A 20,737-nucleotide genomic window follows, 5' to 3' on the forward strand; every position below is an offset into this window, starting at 1 on the left:
CCATGATCCAACGGTGGCAGCAAACAAAGGAGCACATTTTCTGCACGATGCTCACTCAGTCCCTCGCGCCACCGCGCCGACCTGCTGAGCCTGGCGTCAAACCCGTTCCTCAGGCGTGCCAGACAAAGCCCGACTCTTTGAGAGGCAACAGCCGGTCGGCAGCGTTGTAAGGCCAGAAAACAGCTCTGAACGTTCAGTTCCTTCTTTAAATAGAGGCCCCTTCTGTAAACGATCTGTTTGGACAGGAGGGAGAGTGCTGCAAGTCCAAGCGCTTGTGAAATAGGATCGGCTGCCTTCGCTCCCGCTCCATTCAAAACATGTGGGGGGAAGGAAGAAACCCAAAACTGGCAAGGCAAGACAGGAGGAGAGAGCCCCCACACGTCCGCGCGGCTGGGAGGGTGCGAGACGCCAGAAAAAATGAGGGAAAAACATTAAAAATAATCAATTAGTGGCATTTCTGTTTGGAGGCGCCTGCGTGTGTTTAATTATATTCTGTGCAAGAGGCTGTTGATGCAGATTTCCGTGCTGTGGGGCGGTGGTGTAACGGGATCCAGCTCTGCCTTCCACCTCGGACAACCCCGCTCAGGGTTTCACCAGGAGCTCACCCATCGCCAGGGGCACAGGGGGCTCACACCCATCCCCACAGCCAGGGCACGGACACGCAGCTCCCCCTGCTCCGGTGGGAGAGGCCCCGCCAGAACCAGCGAGGAGATTAAAAAGGGAGCAAAAAGAAAAAAAAAAAAAAGCCCCAAAAGAAAAAAAAATCTTTGCCCAACTCCGGCTGCGTCCCAGATCAAAGATCATCTCCAGTGAGGCCATCTGGTCCTTGTAAATGTAAAACCAAATTGAAAGCCCTGCCTTCACCTCCTCTGACTGCCTCGGCAATATTGCTTTTACCGGCCAGGATGGCCAAGGAGCTCGCAAAAGGCATCTGTATGTAATAGAGAGCCCCAGTGCAGCTGGGCTGGAGGCTTCCAACCCCCCTTTCTGTTAATCACCATGCAGAGGTAAATGTTTTCTTTGGATCTCCAGGGGCCCTTTTATTCCTAGAGCCTTTGGGAAGAGTCCATGGCAGCAATCCTGGGATGGAGGAGGGCTGTTCTGCATCCCCTTTGCTTCTCTGTGGCTGCAGACCGGGTTGCTGACCCTGTCAACACTGGGAGGGAAGATAACCCCACACCCCAAAAGCCATGCACAACCCTCCTCGCTCAGCCTGAGCAGGCTTCTCCTACCACCACTCCTGGCCTGGGACGCAGAGCTCGGTAAATAAACAGCTAGAAAGATGACTGAACTAAGCACTTCCAAAAAGGGGACATCGGAGCCAAAAATTCCTTGTGAAAAACCCCACCACTGCCAACCCTAATACTCCAAGCTCGACTTGAAAGGCAAGCGGGATCCGCTATCAGGAGAAGAAAGCTGCACCAGAGACATCGCGGGCAAAGAAGAGGCAGCTTGAGGAATTCTTACCCATCAAGCTTTATTGTGTTATTCCAACTAAGCACAGACAAAAAGACAAATCTCAGCTCCCTACTTTCATTTATAATTGAACCCAGTCCAGAAGGATGGAGCAAGTACCATCTGTAATGCAGAGTGCATTAGCAGCCGGCAGAATGAAATATTCAAATTACTGTAGGCTACCTCGCATTTCAATGACAGGGTTACAAAAACCTGACTTGTAAGTGGAGATTGGACTGGAAGAACAGAAAGTTTGTTTCTCCAGTGCATGAATTAACCTAACAAAATGTTACTTTCAGGGAAAAAAAAAGCATTTGCATGGGTAGCTCTGCTACATATCCCAACAGGCACACGAGAAAAAAAAAATTCTTCTATTTTGCTATCCTAATTGATATGTTGTCCAAGGAGAAGAAAAAACTCCTGTTAAAAAGGGCAAGGCTTTTCCTTTAGGCTGAAGGCACTGACTAAACAGACTTAGGTGTGTACAGCACTTACAGGTCCCATACACAGGGATGAGGGACAGCAGGAATGTGCATCCCTGGGCTGTGTCGGTGCAATACCTGCACGGCCTGCAGCCTTGTGATGTGTTGCACCATTTGAGTATGCAAATCACCCCTCGATTTTCGTGCTTGTGCCTGTGCTGGGATCCATTCGTTTTGATATCGTTAATCAGGGCTGCCGAAAAGCCTGACACAGTAAGTGGCTGTAGCCCCTAGCAGTAGTCAAGATAGAGTGACAGGCTCCATTTAAGATGTCACAGCATATAATAAAGTGTAAAACTATACTTAAAATAAACGAGATAGAAACAATAAACTTGACTCTGGGTTTGAACTTTCTGGGAGAGTAGCAGAGAGATGTGAACACGTGTGTGTGCAAGCAGGCACGGGCCAGGGGAGGCTGGAGGGGACGGTCCCCCACCAGCCTGCTGCCCAGGTGATGGCAAGGAGAGCTGCCTCCTGCATCCTCCAAAGCTTCCCAGTTTCTCAGCAAGCCTAACACGACATCCAGTCTGCATTTGGGACATCTCTGGCAGTTTTGGACATTGATGCAAAGAAGGAGGAGGAGGAGGAAGAAAAGGAGTCATAAGTGGGATTTGTGAGGGACTGAGGGGATGGCCAGGCTACGATGGGCACGTGGCTCCATCAAGGAGAACACTGAAGGACTGAGCTTTGCTTCTGGCAGCTCCCCAAATAAGGTATTTACCCACCTGAATGGAGGATTGGGACAAGCTATTCCAAATCATTCTTCCATCCTGGGCACCCAGAGAGCATCACAAGCTCCCGGCCACACTCTCAGAATGTCCCTTCTCTCTAAGCTCAGATGGTAATGCCAGGGTGGGATGGAGAACCAGCAAAGTCCTCAGCATCTCCATCCTGGGCTTAGCCACATGCCCCAGGACCAGGAGCCACAGCAGATGCTGGAGTACCTCCCTGGCAGGATGAGGCTCAGTCCCATGCAAAGTGGCATTGGGGGGGTATACTAAAAAAAAAAAAGAAGAAAAAAAAGCCCAATTTCACACCCCAAACAACTTCTCCACACCCCAAAACCTCGTGCGTGCCTGACAGCAGCTCTCGGTGCTGAGACAAACCAGTCGCTCTCTGTCCTGCTAAGCAGTTAAATTAGAGAGTATTCAATTAATAACAGCTGAATATTCTGTCACATTTAGGAAGATGTATGGTAAGACAAGCGAGTTGTGATGTCTGTGACAGAAATGATAAAAGTTCTCCCGACACAGCCTGGCAGATACTTGGCTGGAGGAACCGCTTGCTCTCATGGACTCCAACGTCAGCACAGACACCAGGCCCAGCGCCTCCTTCAAAGGAGAGACACTCCAAATTGCATGGGAGAACCGCTGCCAAAATGGCTCACAGGCAGCTCCCTCCCGCCCTCCTTCTGGAATCCATCTGAGATGCAGGGACGAGACCCTGGAGAAGACCTTGACCAAGAAAGGCCCGAGGCAGCGCCTGCAGCTACCACGTGGCAAGCAGCACTCAGCAAAAGCTCAAACCCTCCCATGTCTCCTAAAGACCACCCTGTAATGCTCTTCCCAAGCTGCCTCAGTTTACCCTTCTGCAAAAGGAACCGTGATCATACCCCCGGCAATCTACACCAGCAGGGACCAGGGCAGTGCTGGCATGACCCCATGAGCATGGATGAGCACCTGCTGTCCAGCAGGACATTCTGCACTTAATTAATGGATGCTGCATGGCCAGGGGGCACACATAAGGAGCAGTGCTTTTGAGGCTGCCTCCTTTTTTTCTGGGGGGTTGTTTGTCACCAGTGTTGTTTGAGAACACAATTTTGTTGCTAAGAAACTATCTTCATATTGCTCGGAGAGCAAAGACAAAGCAACCGTCAAAATAACACCCTATTTTGACAGTAGCCAGATCGTAACCATAAATGATCCATTTTCCCTGCTCTCCTGTATGCTCATTAATGTGATCTAAATGCCACAATCCCATATATAACCCATACCCTGTATGTTCACATGCACAGTGCTGGCACCCCACATGCAGGGGGCTCCATTGCATCCGTTCAGCCCCAAGTAAGAGCTGAAAGAAATCAGACCCAAGAAGAGGAGGGAGATCCCCAGGGAGGCCCCACGGCTCCCTTCTAGGAAGGAACATGGCACAAGATCTTCAAGTAAGAGATACATGAGAAATAACCAGGAGGAGGTAAGAGAAGGCCACAGTAGATGGCACAGCCCTGGGTTGAGGAGAAATCTGTTGGCTTTTTATTGGGTGAGGTGGGGTTGGGGCTGTTTTAAGCCCCAGGGGAGGAAATGCAGGGGGAAAATAAAATCCATTCACTGCTCAGTTTTTAGTATGTCTGTGCCTTTTGCTGCTTTTAGAATGGGGAGATCCTGTCATACAAGGGAGATTGGAGCACACCCTCACTATCACCTTGATATAGGTACATATTCCCAAGCTAAGTCCACAGGATCCTGAAAAACCACTTTGCCAATGAATCCTCTTCCTAGGGCAGACGGGCATCACCTTTGCTGCCTGAGCATCTCTGGCCCCTCTTTGCTGTTCCTGCTGCAACCTGGTTCCCACAAATGGTGGGAAAAGCAACATATTTGCTTCCCTCAAACAAAACCTCAGAAAACAAAAAAAACCCCAAACTAAAACAAACAAACAAACAAACAAAAAAACCACACCAGGAAAAAAGCCTGAAAGGCACATTCAGGGCAGCAGCAGCTGCAGGAAGGTGCTTCTCAGTCTGATTCAGGACCATCCAGGATGATGCATGAGGCTAAAAGATTTGGTGGAGGCAGTGAGTGTCCTACCTGCACCAAAAGCAAGAGGAAAGCCCATGGCCTGTTTGCCACAGATCTGCTGACGCTCATTTAAGGGCAGAGAGAAAGCAGGTAAAAGATGAGGCTGAAAACTGCAACCTGTTGTGCCAAGGCAACCCTGAAGGGTCTCCTGTGTTTTAGCAAACTCCTGGTGCAAGAAAGGATGTCTGGAATCACAGCAGAGCTGCAGTGGCTCTCCCCTCCCTGGCAGGACAGCAAACGTGGAGCTGCCATCCTTGACCACCACTCACCCCTGGCAAAAACCAGCTTGAGAGTCGAATGAGAGCATGAATCCACTGCCAGAGAAGGAATCACCTTGCTCTGATTTACACCCTTCTGATTTACACCCCTGCACTGGAGCAGCAGCAATGCCTGCAGGCAGGGATCACCAGGGCTTGTGCCTGCCAGTGCCTGCCTCGAGTGCTTCTTAGGGCAAAAAAGGAAGAAAACTGAAGCTGTGGGAAGCAATCCTGAAATATCTGGGTTGTTTTTTCTCCTCCCCTGGGCCAGCTGGAGCACGGCTCTGGCTGATCCCTTGCTTCTGCATGTACACAAACCCCAGCCCAGCACCAAAGGGCCCATCTCCCGTGGAGCAGCAGCTTGCCATGTGTGCTTTCCCTGCCAAAACCGAGCTCCACCCCATAGTAGGAGCAAAAGGGAAGGGTAAGAAGAGCTCTGTCGAAACCCACCAAAGCCTGAACATTTCCCTGCAGCAGAACAAAGCCCTTGGAAATCTCTTCTCCGCTTGGGTCTCCCGACCCACATGAAAGCGGCATTTTTCTGGGCTAATTACACAGGCTGCTCTGAGCCTCCTGGCAGAATCTGAGCTGCAAAAGCAGACATCAAAGGGCTCCCCACTTTAATATAGAAAGCAAAGACGGAGCAGTCCACGGGAGATCTCTCCCTGTTGCCTGCACTGGCCACCTGGGAGGAATGTTGGAGGTGCCTCAGTTCACAAGACCCCCCCAGTGAGGACAAATGGGAAGAGGGGCACAGTTTTTATTTGCATGGAAGGCTCCCAGCAGGCCCAGGCAAAGAGCTGGGGCTGGTCCTTGCAGGACCAACTGAGGTCCCAGCAAAGTTTTCTAAAGCCTCCTCCATTCAACAGAAGGACCAGCTGTGGAGTCTGTCTGCTGCCTGGGGCAAGTTGTGTGGCGCTGGATATAGAGAGCAAGGTCAAGTTGTGGAAAAGGATGAGACAGATTCACTGCCACACACCTGACAGTAGTAGCTGCCATCACAGTTGGTCCAAACACCAGTTCCAGGCATTGCACACCTCATTTTCCCCAGAACTAATGCATCCATTGCACCTGGAGCTTCTGAGATGGCATTTTCCAAACAGGTACCTCCCCCTAAACAGCAGCTTCCTAGAGGTAGTCTTTGTCCTGTTCAAGCAGAGTCACAGGCTGTGCCTGCAGCTCCTGACGGACTCTAAGAAACATGAGCTCTGCTGCATCCTGCTCACTTGGGAAAGAGAAGGTACCTTTGCTGCTCCCTCCAGGAAAGTGACACCATCCCCAGAACAGCAGCACCTCATGGCCATCTGCCCTGCTCCTGGTCCCAAAAGTGGCCAACTCTCCTGGCCTTCAGCACAACAACCTGGTGTGCCCAGCACGACCTGCACTGGAGATGACCGGGGAAGATGAAGCCATCTTACCAGCTCCTCCATCCTCATCTTTCCTCACCTCCTGTGGGCTTCACAAGGCCTTGCAGCACAGCCAGAATATGCTCCATAGAGCAACCAGCCCTTTCTCCCCCTCGCTTATGAGTGCACAGAGATATCTCCAAAACAGCAAAGCATGACCAGAGATCCTATGGGTCCTCTTCAGGCTCTGGTCCTTCCCTGGGCAGCAACTACACAAGAGTGCTGCCACAAGACATTTCTGCAGTGCCTTGGTAAAGGAAAGGGGCAAGGAAATCCTCAGGGGACGTTCCAAGGTTTGGGAAGACCAGCATGCACAAAACTGTCACGCAAGGGATGCTGGCCACGCTCCTGAACCCATCCTGGGTCTCCTCACTTCCCCCCCCCAGCCTTGGCTCCACGGGCTCCAGGGCTGGACCACACTCCAGCTTCCTCCTGCAGAGGAGAAGGTAGGCATGGGGCTGGGACGGCCGAGCATGGGATGCGAGAGGAAGGTGTCAATTAAAGCAATGAGGGCCTGGGCATCCCTGTGCCTGACAGGAGGGCTGAGCAGAGCTGACAGCCGGAGCGCCGGCTGGTTTCCCCTTCTCGCTCACCGGAGCGTGCTCCCCCTGCGCATCCCCGGCTCCTCCCGGGCCGTGTGGGCACCGGCAGCGGCCTGGTGTCCCCTGCCCTGCCCCCAGAGATGCTCCCAACCACGGGAATTGTCTTGATTTGGGGCTTAAGCAGGCCACGGGCAGCCCGGAGGCGGATGGGGCGGGGGCCGGGTGGGATGGCACAGGGAGGCGCTGGGTCCTGCTGAAATAACTAATGAGCACTGCAAGGTCTCAGCCCCTCATCAGGATGGCATCACTGGAGTGCAGGGATGCTGGGAAGGTGGAAATCCAGCAGACACTAGCTGGGTGGTCCACCTGCATCTCTGCTTCTCCTTGCCTGCCCCCTGGAAGCACATCCAGGGAGCCCCTGCTTCTCACCCCCTGCCTGGCCTCCCTGCAGGCTCAATCTGATTACTGCTGATACACATCTCCTCCTGGGCTCCAAAACACGCTCTTCCCAGCTGAAGGATTCGAATGGACACGGAAAACTTGTCCTGATTGCAGCGTTAATGGTCGTGTGGCCCATGTCATCACCGGAATGGCCTTAGGGGGAGAGCTGATGGGTCTCTGAAGTCATCAGGACTACCCCACCTCATCTTGCTCCCCTTATTAAAACCATTCATCCTGGGAGCTAAATGAATATGTTTCATCTTCAAATGCTGAGACACAAGAGCAAGCAGCCAGAGATCTAATAGAACAATACCCATCTAATCATGCCAATTTTTCTCTCCCATCCTGCTTTCATATTACACGCGTGGCCACGAGACCAGGCCGGGGCTGCAGGCAATGGGTGAAGATGGGGCACGGCCACCCCTGGCTTTGCTGCCACCATCACACCTCACACTCCCCCTTCCCAGGCTTTTCCTCCCTCTGCTGATGGAAAAAGCCCCAGGACTTTTAAAACTAATAAGGCAGATAGATATGGAGCCTAACAAGTCTAAGGGAGCCAGGGAAGCAGGGCAGGCCCTGCGCCACCAGCAGACACTTGTTTCCCATGGGAACGCTCCACACTGCACTGTCCATGAATCATTTTGTCGCTCCTTCCTGCACCCACCACAGGTTTTCCTGACTCCTGTTCCCTTAGATACAGGGCTGGTTTCTTCCTCTGTTTGCGAAAGCACCTTTTATGCTAAAGCATAACAGTTTTGCATCTTTCATGCATTAAGGGACTTCAGCAAGGCCCCTGACAGGGGACAGGGCGGTGGAGGACACGGCAGGTGGGAGCACTGGCAAAGGTTGCATTAATCTGTTGCATCTTTCCAGAGCCTGCCGGAGACGCCGCTGGCCTCCCCTTCCTAACCAGGGTTTGCGCAGCAAATCCCTGCTCTATCTAATTATTAACGATAATAACGGTGGCTGGCTTGCTGGATGCCATCTGGAGCCCTGCCATGCCCGCCTGCCAGCCTGGGGAGGGCTGGGCAGGGGCTGGGTGATCCGTGGGGCGAGGGCCAAGGCCAGGGGCTGGCCGGGCACTGGCCACCGGCTCGGGATGGCCCCGAGCGCCCGGCCGGCCCACCCAAGCTGCCGTGGTTGTGTTCGATGCCGTGGCAGGCTTCATAAGGCTCCGCTCTTTGACTGGCGTTGAGTTTATGTGAAAGTAATTAACAGTAATTAATCCTTAATTACAGTAATTAGCCAAGTCGCAGTAAATTAAACCACATCTGGAGCAGATGAGGGCTTCCGAACGGGAGGCTAGTGCAGGCGACAATCGGAGAGATGCTGAATTCATCTGACAGCATCTGATTAAGGCTACCTGTTGCAAGGAGCTCATTTGCATCGTGTTTTTGTTTGTGTTTGGCACTAACCCTTTCTGCCGGGCACCCCTCCCACACCCACTCCCCCTGCCCCTTTCCACCTCCTCACCTGCCCCTGCAGAGCTGCCGGGATGTGCAAGGAGGAGGAGGAGGGAGCAGCTCTGAGCCAAGAGCCGACGGTCTCCCACCATCCCCACCTGGTGGGGATGAGCCAGCACGGGGCCAGGGAGCAGGAACTGCTCAGGGCTTGGGACATGAACCACCCACCCCACAGCCAGGGGAGGATGGAGCAGGATGGAGGCAGAGAGATGAAGGCAGCCAGCTCAACTCCTCGGCTTCCCTGCATCTTGTGTTCTAACAGCTACAGTAGTAATAATAATAATAATAATAATAATAATAATAGTAATAATAATAATAATAAAGACCAGAACTCCAAAGGGAAGCACATTAGCAAAAAGGGGCAGGTTATTATTAATACCACTCAGCATTTACCCAGTGCCTTTGCTGATGTTTAGCCATGCTCACAGGGAGGGGGAAATCCTGCCCTTCCCTTTCTTCCTATGATGGAGAAAAACGCACAAGACAGAGAGGTGAAACAGGCTATGGCTTGTGTTGGAACACAAAAACAAAAGCTCAGGGAGCAAGCTGTGGTGGCCTGACTTGGTTTCATGCCTTCCTCCCACGTGGCCAGGACGCACAGTTGACTCTGAGCTATTAGAAAAAAGTACTGGGGAAAATTCATAAAAATACCTTATACAGTCCTGGTCCTCAAGCTGCACCACTCACCAGCACCCCACATCCTGGGACTTCCATCAAGGCAGGGAAATGCCAATGGGATTTCAAAAGCAGACGTGCAACCATGATGGTCCAAAAGCAATTGCCTGATTTCAGTAGGTATTGCAAAAGCTTCAGGGCTTAATTGCACACAATTAATGAGCATGAAGGTCCTGTGTATCTTGCCTTTCCATCATACAGTACAGGGTGCATGACTGGTGTATTCAGGCTCCTGAAACCCAGACAGGGAGTGTTAAAAACCCCTTCAATATACTGAAATATTGTCTCTCCTCTGGAACTAAAACCATTCAGGATTGCCAAAGCCAACAGCTGCAACAGGCCCTGGAAATGATCAGAAGAACCTCATTTAATGAAACATGAAAAAGAGTCACATTCACCTCTGACTGCAAAATAAAAGCAACCTTTTGAATTTCCTGCCTGCACATGAGCCTAGAAGAATAATAATAAAAAAAAATTTAAAAAAACAGAAGTGGTTTTTCCACCTCTGCTTTTACTCTGCAGTGGGCAAGATTGCCCTGTACCACTGAAACCCAGCGAGTGTACCAACTGCCTGAACAGAAATACACTTTGCTGTCCCAGTGTGGGTTGGAGAAAGGGGAATCCACAGCTTTTCTCCTCTCTCAAGAAGAAATGTGGTGTCTCTCAGCCTCCAGGACCAAACAGAGTGGGGAAGATTAAGCAAACTAAAGTGATGCTGCACCAAATCTCCACTTCCCAACCCAGACAGGTCCCTAGACATGGATACTGCTGGAGATGGCTGTGCCTGGAGCAAGAACAACGTGTGCCTACCAGGGGGAAAAAGATTTGACAGCCAACTTTAAAAAGTGGGGAGGGGTCTTTATTCACACCTCCAAAATGAACTCACATTGTCCTCTCAGTGCAGTTTTGCTTTCGTTCAATAGTTTTCTAAGCAGATATTCCATCAGCTTTGTGCTTGAGGATCCTTCACAGCCATGGCATTTACAGCAAATCACATTATCTTGCTGCAGCCAGATTTTTGGCTTAAAAAAAAATAAATTTAAATTCATATGAATAAAAGATTGCCTCACAAATGTCTTCAAGAAATTCATGCCCCAAATCCACAATGCCAACATTTTGCCTTGCACAAAAATAATATAAATTGGGAAGCTGTAACTGAATGGGCAAGCCCTGCTCTGGCCAGGCAGAAAGAGAGCAGTGCATTGCTCTGCTACAGAAGCAATGCTGACCTTGGATGATTTAATAGCAGAGGCAGGAGAGCCTGGTTGGGCCTGTTTCTCCTCAGACCACGGATGTTACAAGTGCAGCTTTCAAAGCTGCAAAATATTTAATATCTCAGCTTGGGTAAATAATCAAGTTTTCAGTGCATGGACAACTCAACACTCATGGTAAGACTGGCATCTCAGACCCAAGTGGATGTTCTGTTTCAGCTTGTCCTGCACCCAAATTTCCTCCAATTTCACTTGATCCCCTGCACACATAAGGAAAACCCTCCCCTGTGCACTGACAGGCTCAAGAGAAATGGCTCCCAAGACAATTATGATCTGTCCCATGTTGGATCAGGATGCAATGAGACCCCTGTCCCCAGCAGACAGCATGGGTGAAGCTTGAAACCTCAGTGCTAGCAAAGACTTGCAGGAATGTGAGGACTGGGTCAGTGCCTCCTGCAAGACGGATCAACAGTGTTGCCTTGGATCCAACTGAAAATGGAGCCATAAGTTCCCAAAGCATCCAGTGCTGCTCAGCACAGTTGCCCCAACCTGCTTGCAACTGGTACATTCTGAAATTCCCAGCCTACATCCTTCACGGTGGCCCTGTGAGTCACTCTGGCTTTTATTTAAGGTGTTGGGAACACACATCGCTGCTCTTCACACTACAAATTAGTGGGAAACCACCATGGAAAACATCCCTGCCATGTTGGGGTAAGTGGGAACTCCACTGAGTTGACCCTCTTCATCTTTTCAACCCCAAATAGTCCCTCAGGACTTTTCACTGCGGGAGCCCTTCAAAAAGCAACCCAGTGATTGCTCCATTTCCAGAGAAAACAAATACAGCCACAGAAATACTAAGGAAGGGGAGAGACACATCTTGCTCCTCCTCTCCAGGGGATGGGAGATGTAGCCATACCCAGTGACATTCCCCAGCCATCAAATAACCACCCCAAATGCTAGTGTATACATTTTAACCTGAAAATGAAATGTGTGTGTGGGGGAAGCTCCCAATTAAAACCACCTAAAACTGAGCCTTAAACACCATACAGGCCAGGAGGACAGCATGGCCCAAGGACCTGGGCTGGGGAGGTGAGAGGTGCAGATCTGCCCCTCGCTGCAGACCAGCACATGCACGTTTCACAGACATGTGTGTGCTCCTTTCAGGCCAAAGACTCGGGTCCCTCCTCATCTGCACGGTTCGAATTAATTATACACTTTAATTTCATGAATTATTAATTTGATTCTGACTCGGCAGCTTACGATTATCCAGCGCTACAGACTACGCAATTCCAGCTTCATTAAAACATCACCAGCTGCCTGAGAGACAGACATTAAATAGCAGAGAGTAATAATAAAATTAAGCTCCCTGCGCATAGCAACAGAGTCTTCCCCAGCCGCACGCGGCGAGGGCCCAACTGGTTAATAGGCCCTTTCCAGGAGCTTTATTCCTTTCCCCAGGCTGGTCCCACCCCGCTCCTTTCACCAGAAGGATGCTACTTTTGGGATGCACGGTAGCAGACGACTGGGGTTCTGCAGGAGCACCCTGGGGATGGGGGGCACAGCCAGGGATGAGGGTGAGCAGCATCCCCCTCCCGACGCCCTCCTCGGCGCCCGCAGCAAGGACGGGGAGGGCTCCGGGGCTAACATCGCCTCCAAATAAATAAAGCTGGAGCGCTGCCTCCCAGCGTCTCCCTGGCAAAACAATTTATAGAGGGAAAATGTCGGAATTTAGACATTCCATTTAGCTGCTTCAGAAATCTAAGGACCCCAAACCTTGTGGGATTTGAGAAATCGATGGAATTAATTAAGGGAGATGTCCAGCGGTCTCCGCTAAGTAATCAGCAGGTACAGTAGACCTGAAATTCTATAAAGAAAAATGGGAAGGGATGACATTGAAGGAGGCAGTGGGGATTAAAAAATGAGCATCCGAGTGGTAAAGGCGCACACCCATTGATCGCTGCATTACGGATTAAGGCTTCAACGAGCAGCCAGAAGATTCTGTAGCAGAAAATGGTTACAGAGGATGAGCATGAGCAGAGCGGATATATATAACCTCTGACAGCCGGGAACAACTGAGACGGAGGACAGCTCTGCGGCGAACCCCAGAGCAAGAAAGTTTTGGGGAAGGGGAGGAAGGGGAAGCAGGGGGAGCTCGGAGGGAGCCATTTTGTGCAAGGGAGACCTGCCCAGGAGGAGGGAGCGGTGTCACCTCGGGGAGGAAGGCACGCAGAGCGGGGACATGGGGGTGGGCAGGGATGTGGGGAGGGGGCACTGGCCTGAGAGGCAGCTCCATCAGCAATTAATGTCTGGGAGTGAGGAACAACCTGAGCAGGCACACGCCTGCCTGCCTGTCACAGGGCATGCCTCACCTCTCTGCCCTGCTGTGGCTCTCATGGAGACCACTGCCTTCAACCCTGCCCCACCTGACAGCCCCAAGCTTTGGTTTCCCAGCCATGCCACCTCCCATGAGGTGACTGCATCTGAGCCATGGCAGCAGCTTCCCAAGCCGCTGTGCCCACAGCCCAGCTCCAGGATGTGAAGCTACCAGCCCCTGAAAGCCAGGCTGGACTCTCCTCTAAGGGCAGCAGCAGGGAATGAATGCTGTGTTCAGGAGCACCATCTACCCTCTGGAAGGAAACAAGGCAGGATCATGTCTTCAGACACTCTGGCTAAGCACAGGACGAGAAGAAAGCGAGATCAGGGTGCCCCCCTGAAACCCCCCAGCACGCAGCCCCCAACACTAGCATCTCATGAGCTACCCTTTGGGACCAACCAGACAGGATAACGCTGCTCCACAGGTCCCAAGCATTGCCCAGACCATGAAACCCCACAAAGCTGCATGGCAGCTGGTTCAGACGACTTCAACAGTGCGGTGAACTCGATTTTCCATGCTTAAAACAGAGCTTTGCTGGGAACACTACAGCTGCATCCAATGCCTTGTGTGAACAGAGCTGCTGCCTGGAGGAAGCCCCTGGGAAGCAGCAGCACCCCACCCAGCCAGCCTGCCTTCCTTCCCGGCCAAATCTGAATCGGGATTGCTGGAACATTTCAAAGAGAAAATTCAAAAATAAAACCCAAGCCCCTGGAGCCACATGCAGCAGCAGCTCGGTGTCTGCAGGGTCGAGGGGCCAGCCCCCAATCACCCTCCGCCTGCTCCTCATCCATATGCATGGTGCAAGCTAAATGTCAGCGGAGCCAGCGCAGCCGGAGGGGACCCTGGCTTCCCAGGACAAAGGGAGGTGCTTTGGGATAGGCTGGGTGCAGGGGAGGGAAGGGCTCACACATCAGGGGATGTGGCTGTGGGCACCCTGCTGCAAGCTGGTGAAGCACAGTGCCAGAGAAGGGCAGTCTGCAGCCCCATGGGTGCCTGGATGGGTCTGGAAGCCCCTGTTCCAACCACCAGCACTCCCACACACGTGGGATGACTGTCTCCATCCTTCATCCCTCAAATATCTTTCAAAAATTAGGTGGGGACCTGAAAAACATTCCAGGTGGTCATGGGTGTTTTGAGCCAAACTCAGTGAGAGAATTCCGGATGGTCAAGGGTCTGCAAAAACATCTTCCCTCCACAGTGTGAGCTGGATCCCCCTCCCAGTCCTACAGGAAACATAGAGCTGTGCTTGGGAGGGCAATCTCCATGGAGTATTTGGGTCACCCCTTGTGTCACCCATGGAGACTTGTGAGAGACAGTACCACCTGCTTCACCTCTGGGACACTGAAACCCCAGTGCCACTCAAGTCACAGGGACAGGGGGCACAGGAGAGGCAGCTGCCTGCTTAAGTTGAAGGTTCAACACTGTGTCCCCAGACCCAGCACTACAAAACAGCAGCACAAAGAGCCCACAACCGCATGGGTCTAGCAGACACAACAGCACAAACACAGCTCATCCCTTCCCCCCAGAAACACTTCCTCTTTTGTCCAAACTGGACTTTGAAGGCTCTCTGCCCCCACATCCCTGGACTGAGCCAGATCAGCTCCAGCCTCAGGTGCCCCCAAGCCAATCCCAACGTGCCCTCAGGCAGGATCTGCCAAGCCCCCAGCCCGCAATGCCCAGGAATCACACGTGGGAGGCCTGGCGGGTGCCCGGCGACACGCCAGGCGCTGCGTGCTTTACAATCCATGTGTCGCAGAGCCCTGAGCTAAGGCTGTAGCAGATGCAGAGCGTTCAGCAGATTCCCTCCCCTGGCTGCATTACAGCAGGGAGCAGCCCCAGCCCTCTGCCCCCCGCCTCCCCAGCCCCAGCAGGCACTTGGCATCCAGTGCCACGAGCTCCCGGGGCCCGCACGCTCGTTGCCACAAACATCCTCCCTCAAAGCAGGACGCCTTCTCCCATGGGGCAAACATTAGTGGGACAACTGGAAACGTTCAACTTGATTATAATGCTTTAAGAAAAGGTCACGGTGAAATTTCAGCGCTTTACCTTGAGCTCTGTTTGTTCTCTGCAGGATGAGATGGGAAGAGTCAGCTTGCCCTGGCTCGTGGCATCTGTGGAGCTCTGCCTGCATTTCATGGGCCAGCAGCGGGCTGGAGAGCCACAGCAAACCCCCCAGCCCTGGGGACTGAGATAAGTCACAGCAGATGGGTTTGGGGGGGCATGCACTGGACCACCACACCACAGCTGGGTCACCATGCCACAGCTGGACCATGTTTTTCCTCAAAAAGTTGTCCAACCCCGAGCTGATTTTGTGCTGGGATTGCATTTCTGCTGTCAAAACAGGTCAAATACACCCAAAAAGCATGGAGAAGCATGTAAAAGCAGCCAGCAATTCCTAGACAGCATCTCCTTCAGAGCTGGGAAGGTTTTCCAACATGCCATTTGGTTTCATCTTTTCAGATCTCAAAAGGAGCTGTGGCCAAAGCCGCAGTGAAGCGGCAGCACTGCGGGATTCCAGCATCACTCCAGCACTGCCCAGACCACCAGTGACCCTCAGCCCCACCAGTAGCTCCCCTGCTTCTAGAAAAGCAAGGGCACTTGCACATTCTGAAGGGTGATCAGGACCATGTCTCAGCCCTCACGGAGCAGCCACACTCAGGAGCACCACAGCTTCGCCAGGCCCTGTCCTTGCACTCCTGCACCATTGCTCCGGGATTCACTACGGTGCCACTTTGCTCTACAAAATGAGAAGCACAAGGACAACCCACCAAAAGGCCCAGGACTGGTGCAGGAGGGGCCAGCCCTCGCCAAAAACGCATGGGCACAGAAACATCACAGCGAGCATCCCTCCTCCTCTGCGCATCGGAGCGGGAGGAGTTCTGACCTTCGGGAGCAGCCAAGGGTTTGTCATCAGTTGGGCAAGAGGAAAAACCAAGGTCAGTTTTGTTTGTGGCCAACTGCCCCCAGCAACATTTCTGTTGCAATAATTAAATCTGTCGTCCAACGATCTGCTGCCAGGGCAGTTCTCAAAAGGTCTCCAAGCAGAGCCAGGAGATGAGCGCCAGTGGACATGGAGTCCTCTGCACCCCCTGGGCCGCCAGATCAAGGTCCAGGCAGGAGAAGGGTAGAGGTAAAGCCACCAGGAGCTACATTCAGCTGGGATGAATCTCTAGCAAAATGCAGCCAGCAAAGGGTTTTTGGGGGAGGTTTTGAAACAGCCAATTTCAGCGGACCAGACTGAAAGCCTGAGGTGCTGGGCTCTCAGCACCTGAAGGTGACTGGGAAGGGCTCAGCACCCTTCCCTGGAGGCAGCTGCATGATCCAGCCTGCTAAGCGCTCCCTAAAGGGGAAATGGTTTGTGATGCTACCACAGTGCAAATTATCTTTTACTGACACAGCCAGGGTTGGTGTGACACTCTTCCAGGAGCTGGGATGGAGCTGGTGGGTCCCCTCCTTCCACTGGAAGCCAACTCTGGTGAAGGTGATGCCACCCCCCTTGACAGTGGGGCCATAGTGGAGGCAAGGGACCAAGTGCTTGCCTGCTCTCGTTTTTCCAGAGCACACAGACACACCTGCCTGTGGAGCCGGGATGCTGTATTCCCACCACTCCGGCAGCGCCACTCGCAACAACTCCCAGCTGCTGCCAAAAGGTATTTTTAGCTGCATTATTTATTTGAACACCTGCCTGAGACTTCAAGGCAGAGAACGGAGCCTGAGCAGTGGAAGGAGGGAGGGAGGGAGGAGAAGCACTGGGAGATCTGGACCTTTTTCCCTGGAAGATTCGAGAGCAGTGACACAGGTGTGATGGAGCAAGACTCAGGCTATGCCAAGGAAGAGGATGGCATGGCTGGGATAAAGCACCTGCCCCACAAACAGTACTGGGTTAATCCAGCTGCTGGGAACAGCCAGTGCAGACTGGGAAGATGCTCCAGCCAGCCTCAACTGGCTTCCTTCAGGGAAATTGGGCTCTTTAGGTATCCAGCCACCCATGATTTCAAGATGCTCTGGCCCAACGTGGTGTCTGCAGCAGAAATGCCCAGGTCTTGCTGCTATAAATCACCTTTTATGCATTAGCCTTTTTCAGGGAAAAAACTCAGCAGACATGCCATCTTTCAAATTGCCCTTCCTCCATTCAAAAATGATTCCACCCGAAAACGAGCCCAGTGCTCCGTTTGGGAGAGGCAGCCCCAGAGAAAAGAGGATGAAGCAGTCAGAAAGCATGGGAAGGAGGGATGCTGTGAGGAAGGCCGTGCTTCACTCTTATTTCCAAAGAAGGAGATTCCCTCAGGGCTTGGGGGCACCACAGGGTAATCAAGGGGCACATGGAAAGCCATACAACACCCCTGTGTTATTTTTTCATGCCTTTCTTGCCACCTCATTTACCGAAGTGAACAAAAACCCATCACCTCCCTCCCCTTCTGCAGAAATAATCTCTTCTCTCTGAAATCAGCCAGGAAAAGAAGAAAAAAAAAAAAAGAAAAAGAAAAGAGCATCTAAAAATAAAGGCCAAGCCAGGGTATGTGCCTCTTGGTTGGGCTCCTGTGCTCACAGATCTGCTTATTTTGGCCTATCTCTCCCCAGCGATAAGGCAGCTAACAGCCCGTTATCAGCCAGTCGGTGAAAATGTGCTCCAGCCTGATTAGGGCTCAGTCTTTGCCAAGGTTATAAACAGCCGTTATCGTTCTCCCAAACAGAATAATCCGGACAGTATCAGCTCAGAAACATATGGGCCACACAGCGAAGATAGCCGCTGACGGACACTTCATTTTAATTGTAACGAGTGGTTAGCAGCAGCCTCCAGACAACACACACAACTGCCCAATTGGCAGTGGGTTCCATCTCCTCCCGCAGCCCTCCTCCCTCCCGCTTGCTGCCACTCTGCTCCTCTCCCTGCTGCCCTGCTCCTCCCCTGCCCTGTGCAGAGCCTGGAGGAGCAGCTCTGGAAGGGTGGCAGGGCTCTGCCCAGTCCCCGTGGGCAGCACCCTCACCTCTGCAGGTGGAAGGTGGTGGTGGCCGTGTCACACCTCTCAGCCAGGCTGCTGTGAGCAGGCAGCAAGAGGCTGGGGGCTGTGATGGTGGGGTGACACCTCTCTGCCCACTTCTCTGCAGGGATGGAGGCAGAGCACGGCACCCACAGGCCTGGATCCCCCCTGGGTGCTGCATCCCGGCGTTTCCCGCTGCCTGCCCGTGTGCCAGCTCGGCAGCAGGCAGGGCATGGGAGGAGGGGCAGCAAACCCTCATTTCATATTCTCCCAGTGTCCCTTCTGTGTCATACTTCTTTTTTTTTCCCCCTCTTTCCTCCCTCCCTCTTCCCAAAAGGGGTGGTTTAGCTCAGAGAGTCTTAAACACATTTGCATTCCCAAGACAAGCTTAGGCATAAATTCATCTCAGTGCAGGGGTCTTTTTTTTTTTTTTCCCCTCCCCATCCTCCCTCTTTTCCTCCCTTCTTTTCTCTCCAAACCTGAAATGAATTCAGTGAGAACCCTTGCAATTCCAGCACCGTCGCGCTGTGCAACGTGGGATTACAAGGGATCCGAGGGTTTTCCTTTTCTTCCAATTCCCGGTGTGCGGTGCTGCTGCTCAGTTTTGTTATTAACAATACTCAGAGATAACACTCTTATAGCCCCATTAGCCACACTAACCTTTTTTTCTTCTCCAGCCAGACCTAGCTTCCAGAAATCACACCTGAGCTGCATTCCTCCTGCAGGAAAAAGCTGGAGAGAAGGGGAACCACCCTCTCCCAAAAAAACCAAAAAACAACTTGACAGCAAAATGTTAATATGTGGAGACAAGCTAAAATCCTTAGGAAGACCCAGGACTGAGCTTCAAGTCACGGACGCTTTCTCAGATAATCTGTATTCCTATCTCAGTGCCAGCAGAGCTGTGATCAGAATATCCAAGGTCTCATAAAAGATTCAGGGCTTATTGACTTCCTTGCCTTCGCTGCCAGTTCGTGTGGTGCTCCTGCTCCTGCTCAGCCTCCACAGCACCCACTGCCCCTCACAAGTTGCCATCACAGATGCCAAAGTAGAAGACATCTACTTCTGTGCAGAGCAGTGGAGGAAAGCTCTCCTCCTGAGCTGGGGATGTATTCCCAGCCCCAAGCCTGGAGAGAGGCACCCAAAGAAGGTCTTTGCCCCAGTGGGCATCCCCAGCCCACAACAAACTCCTCTTAGATGTCCCCATGGTCACCCCATGGCAGCACTGGCCACCACAGTGGGCAGGTGATGCACCCCTTACAGAAGAGCAGATTTATGACTTATTTTGATTTGAGTCACACATTTAGGTGAAATAATCTCCAAACTGAAAAAAGCAAGCTTACAGCAGGAACCCCTCCAGAGTAGGTTTCCCCTCAGACTGCACGAGGGCGAGCTCTCCGAGGGCTGTCTCCAGCAGCACTGCAGCCCAGATTTGCTGCATAAGCAGCCCTGAGCAAATGTGCCAACCAGAGTCCCTGCAAATTTATGATCAGTGTTACTGAGCCACAGCCCAAAGGAGAAGGGATGGGGGCACGCATTCCTTTAGGAGCACGCCATCCCAACTGCCATCCCAACCATCACAGTGTACTCACTGATTTTAGGCACACAAGACCAGGTGAACGGTTGAACATGCCATAAATTGTGGAGTTTTACATACTAGAGGTCTTCATCCCTGAGTTACACAGAGATGCTTGTGAACACCACATCAACCAAGCATGATAAAACCATCAAACCCACCCAGGCACCTCATTAATTGTATTTATGCACCACCTAAAGCCTTACGTGCACACCAAGACTCCATACTGGAAAGCACTGCAGGATATGGGAAATAAACCGATATAAAAATAAAATATCGCACAGAAATACAGATTTATACGTACATATATGCTCAAACACACACAGGCACTTGTGTGCTTCCACGTGGTGTGTGCACACACCCTCATGGAGCACGGACACCCCCGGAGGCGTATCCAGACTCACACACACGCCTCTATCTGCATGTAGGTAGCAACTATTTATACATACACAAACCATACAAATGCTCCACGCACCCTGCTCAGTGACAGCTCAGATTTTCAGTAATATCATAATATTATTTTTTAGATCAGTTAAGGTATAAAATGTGCGCTCTCTCAGTCTTTAATATTAATAAGTCTTGTAACTAGCAGTTTCTTGTAGCTCCGAATTCTTGAGCACAACTAGAAAGGGCACTTATCCTGAAAAATCTAATAAATTTACAGTTTTATATACTTCCTTCAATTGTAAAAGTCTTGTTCAATAAACTTTAAAATGCCACTATAGAGCAATAACACAGACAGTATAAACCCAGCCCTGGGAAAGCTGTGCAACCAGAAATTGTTCCCCTTTCTGCTACAGCAATAAAGTTTTATATGTTTGAACTGACTGTAAAAAGGTTTGAATGTTGGCAACTGGGGAATAATCTGTCTTCTTTATAGTTATTATCATATTTCCCACAAGACCCTTTGGTCTGTGTCAATCCTTCTCGTATATGACACCTTTGTACTGTCAGCGAAAGCAAGAATACTTAACTTTTTGCGTGCGCGCACGGCTGTGACTGGAGGTCCCTCGCTCTGCTTTCCTTCAGATTACAGCACCCGGGAATAAATTACCTGTGACGTGCTGCGATGGAAGCC

The 20,737-nt window shown here is 51.7% G+C and overlaps 1 protein-coding gene across 2 annotated transcripts in view; it reads right to left on the minus strand.

Moving 5' to 3' along the window:
- Positions 1–20,737, minus strand: part of PBX1 (PBX homeobox 1) — a 127,305-nt gene that overhangs the window by 38,700 nt on the left and 67,868 nt on the right. The gene's annotated exons all lie outside the window — the stretch shown is intronic.

Source organism: Catharus ustulatus, chromosome 9 (genome assembly GCF_009819885.2).
Source record: "Catharus ustulatus isolate bCatUst1 chromosome 9, bCatUst1.pri.v2, whole genome shotgun sequence".
In the NCBI taxonomy this organism is placed as follows: Eukaryota; Metazoa; Chordata; class Aves; order Passeriformes; family Turdidae; genus Catharus; species Catharus ustulatus.